The sequence below is a fragment of the Echiichthys vipera genome, assembly GCF_963691815.1.
Source record: "Echiichthys vipera genome assembly, chromosome: 5".
NCBI classification, from domain to species: Eukaryota; Metazoa; Chordata; class Actinopteri; order Perciformes; family Trachinidae; genus Echiichthys; species Echiichthys vipera.
Window position 1 is genome coordinate 1,610,966 of NC_139830.1, and position 4,740 is coordinate 1,615,705.

The following is a 4,740-nucleotide window of genomic DNA, read 5'->3' on the forward strand; positions in this document are numbered from 1 at the left end:
TGTGTGAGAGTCACTCCTGTTGTAAAAAGTGTGTGACGCTGACGGACGTTAAAGGGGGAAACAGGGGAGAAGGAGCATCGGACGTCCTCATCCTCATCCTGACACTCACTGCATGCTCTCTCTCTCTCTCTGTGACTTTCTCTCAGTATTTCCTCATTTTGGCGACGTGTGTATCTTCTTCTCATCAGCATGGAAGTGCTTCTAATAATAACAGTGACAACTCTATGGATATAATAAAGAATTTGATGTTGTTTTCCTACTTCTCCTGTCCACTGCTTTCACGCACAAGTGTGTTCTGAAGTTAGATTAATGCACGGTCCTTCTGTTGTGATGCACTTTTAACATCATTCACATGTGATTTTCCAGCACAAATGAAAGTCTATGAACGCTCTTTCAAACGTTTTAATTTCTAACGCAGGTAAATGAACCCTCATCCAAACACAGACAGAAATCAACGTGTGATAAGTTTCCTGGATCACCGTTTAGTCTCAGTTCTTCCTCAGAAATTAAGTTGTGTCATCTGCAAAACAGATGACTCGATTCAAGCGATCTGATTGGTTGTTAGCTGTGATATAATGCCCGTACATCCCGGCGATGACGTCCAATTCCTGCAGAAACTTTAACTTATACTTGCAGTAGATTTCAACATGTTTATAAAGTGATTGATTCTTCTTATTTTTTAAATGCTCTTTATGTTTGGAAGTGTCTGGATCCTCAGCTGTGACACAATGGTGTAAGATACGGATATAGAGGGAGCCTTCTGTCCGTCCTCTGCGTACATTTCATCCGTACTTCTGCACGTATGTATGTTAGATTAACGCACGGTCCTGCTGTTGTGATGCACTTTTAACATCATTCACATGTGATTTTCCAGCACAACTGAAAGTCTATGAACCCTCATTCAAAAACAGACAGAAATCAACATGTGATGAGTTTCCTGGATCACCATTTAGTCTCAGTTCTTCCTCAGAATTCAAACATTGTTTTAATTTCTAACCACAGAGAAATTAAGTTGTGTCATCTGAAAAACGGATGACTCGATTCCAGCGATCTGATTGGTTGTTAGCCGTGATATGATACCCGTACATCCCGGCGATGACGTCCAATTCCTGCAGAAACTTTAACTTATACTTGCAGTAGATTTCAACATGTTTATAAAGTGATTGATTCTTCTTATTTTTTAAATGCTCTTTATGTTTGGAAGTGTCTGGATCCTCAGCTGTGACACAATGGTGTAAGATACGGATACGGAGAGAGCCTTCTGTCCGTCCTCTGCGTACATTTCATCCGTACTTCTGCACGTATGTATGTTAGATTAATGCACGGTCCTGCTGTTGTGATGCACTTTTAACATCATTCACATGTGATTTTCCAGCACAACTGAAAGTCTATGAACCCTCATTCAAAAACAGACAGAAATCAACATGTGATGAGTTTCCTGGATCACCATTTAGTCTCAGTTCTTCCTCAGAATTCAAACATTGTTTTAATTTCTAACCACAGAGAAATTAAGTTGTGTCATCTGAAAAACGGTTGACTCGATTCAAGCAATCTGATTGGTTGTTAGCCGTGATATGATACCCGTATATCACGGCGATGACGTCCGATTCCTGCAGAAACTTTAACTTATACTTGCAGTAGATTTCAACATGTTTATAAAGTGATTGATTAGTCTTATTTGTTTAAATGCTCTTTGTTATTGGAAGTGTCTGGATCATCAGCTGTGACACAATGGTGTAAGATACGGATACGGAGAGAGCCTTCTGTCCGTCCTCTGCGTACATTTCATCCGTACTTCTGCACGTATGTATGTTAGATTAACGCACGGCCCTTCTGTTGTGATGCACTTTTAACATCATTCACATGTGATTTTCCAGCACAACTGAAAGTCTATGAACCCTCATTCAAACATTGTTTTAATTTCTAATGCAGTTAAAGGAACCCTCCATCCAAACACAGACAGGAATCAACGTGAGATGAGTTTCCTGGATCACCGTTTAGTCTCAGTTCTTCCTCAGAATTCAAACATTGTTTTAATTTCCACCCACAGAGAAATGAAGTGGTGTCATCTGCAAAACGGATGACTCGACTCAAGCAATCTGATTGGTTGTTAGCCGTGATATTGTTAAAATGTTATTGTTTAAATATATATAAATATATTTAATATGTAACTTACATCTATGATGGAAAATGCAGAATACTCTAATGTGTGACCTCCTGACGTTTGCCCCAGAGTTATGGGAACTATAGATAAATACTCATGTTTTACTTAATGCATCACCATGACAACCATGTTAGCCATCTTTAATGGAGCCTCCGAGCATGAGAGTCTCACGTGTTTGTGCTTTTACGTCCTATAAAGTTATAATCAATTAAAAAACAGCACTTTTCAATGAAACACTGGAGGTTACGGATAGTTTGTATCTTTAATGCCCTTGAATCTAAGTGATGCAGCTTTAACAATAACAAAAAACAGCAGAAGACCGAAGTGTTTCTAACGTGAGTGAATTTATTTTGCAGTGAAAACGCTCGAGGATACAAACGGAGCTCGCGTTTCAAAACTTCCACACGGAACATTTCAATAAATTACATAAAAAATACAAAATAAGTTAAAAAGTAGAAAAGAGTTCGAGCGCAAAGTTTCAAACTGTCCTCGCAGGGTGGAAGTCTCCGGCGTCTGACTTTCCCCAGCAGCCCCTGAACGCACCGTCACACTTCAGTGTTGGGTGCCCTCCTGCTGCAGTGCCGTCACTCTGACCTCTGACCCCTGACCTCTGAGGGGTGAGCGGCTCCGCAGAGGACGCCCTTGGCCTCGGAGCAGCCGGCGGAAGTCTGCGGCTTCACAGGAAGGAGGCGAAGCAGTTCCTCTCCGCGCCGGCGCCGGTGCCGGGGGACGGGGAGAGCGCTTTGACCTTTGACCCGCTGCGCTGCCGCTTCCTCCGGGCTCTGCGGTTCTTAAACCACACCTGCCAAACACAGAGAGAGAGAGAGAGGTTTAATATAAATGTGACTTATTTCACTGGTTTACAGCAATATCACGGTTCTATTGTTGTGTTTATTACAGTTTACACTTGTTTACACACACACACACACACATGTTTGTCTGTGATTGTTTGTTATTGCTGCACTTTACATCTTTGTTGTCGTGCTTCCTGGAGCTGTTTTTGTCTTTTTTTTGCTCGTTGAAGAAAGAAAATAAATATATAAATGTGTGTCTGTGCCACAGACGGGGATTAACTGCGCGTGACCATCGTGCGTAAAAACCTCCACATGGAGACGATTTACGCACCTGAGTTGTGTCTTTACTCACATCCGTTATATGAAAGTGAGAAAGGCTGAAACATTAACTATAAAAACAGACTCCAACAGTGAAAGTTGATAAAACTCCTCGATGAGTCGGTGCGTAAAATCCAACCTGGACACGTTTTACGCACGCTGGAGAGTTTCGGCACCATTTCTTTCTCTCCCGCCTGAAGCAAAGAGGCGACCCCACACACACACACACACACACACCCCTAACAGTGCACCATCAGGTCGGACTCACCCTCACGGTCTCCTCGCTCAGCCCGGTGCTCCTCGCCACCTCGGCGCGCGCCTCCACCGCCGGGTAGTCCGTGAGCTCGAACAGCGCCTCGAGCCGCTTCGTCTGACCGTCGGTGAACACCGTCCTCATCCGGGCCTTCTGACGCAACTGCGGCTGCGCAGACACCCCAGCCTGGTGGTAACCGTGGTAACCTGCCAGCTGATGAGCATCTGGGGGGAAAAGTGAGATTTAAATGAGTCAGTGGAGGAAAAAGTGCTTTTACGCAAACGATGACGCACAACTTTAAGCTACTTTTACTCCAATTTTCTGCTACTTTCAACTTCTACTACTACTTTTACTGCATCTTAGATACTTTTTCCACCTCTGGAGTGAAACACGAGGAGAAAATGTTATAAAAATGACTTTAAAGCACCGAACAAAGAGGGCAAATACCTGCGGAGTCGAGGCTGCTGAAGCGCACGTTCGGGTAAAAGTAGTCCGTGTGGTGGACCGCGGCTCCGTAGTGCTGCGGCGGGTAACACGCCTCTCCAAAGCTCATCCCTCGGTACTGCAGGCAGCCCGGGACCGACACGGGGACCGGCGCAGGAGGCCTGAGGCTCCCGGAGTCCAGGCTCCAGAACCCGCCGCCGGGGATCCCCTGGAGGTATCCGTCCGGTGAGAAGTCCATCACCTGCGGCTTGTTGTGTCCGAGCTGCGCGGAGGAGGAGGAGGAGGAGAGGATGCGCTCGATGCTGAAGTCCGACACTCTGCTGCTGCTTGCGTCCATGGTGCCAGGACCCAGAGAGCTGCTGCTGCTGTGACCCCTGAGCCCCCCGAGGGCCCGGGGTTTTAAACGGAAACACGTCACACAGGTGAGGGCTCTCTAAGGTGTGAACGAGCTCCTCGGACCGCAGCGTTTGATGGTTCAACTTCAGAGGGAAGCACGGACTTGTGTTTGACCCCGGCCCCCCTTTGACCCTGTGAACTGAAGATGATGTGATGATTCATGACTCATCGTCTCTGATGCCGGGCCTTTAATCCCGGGGTCACGTGTGAACTCTTCAAAGAGCTCCTGCACCTGTACCTGTACAGCAGGAGGCCCAGGTGAGTCAGCACCTGTACTGCAGGAGGCACAGGTGAGTCAGCACCTGTACCTTTACCTGTGCTGCAGGAGGCACAGGTGAGTCAGCACCTGTACCTGTGCTGCAGGAGGCACA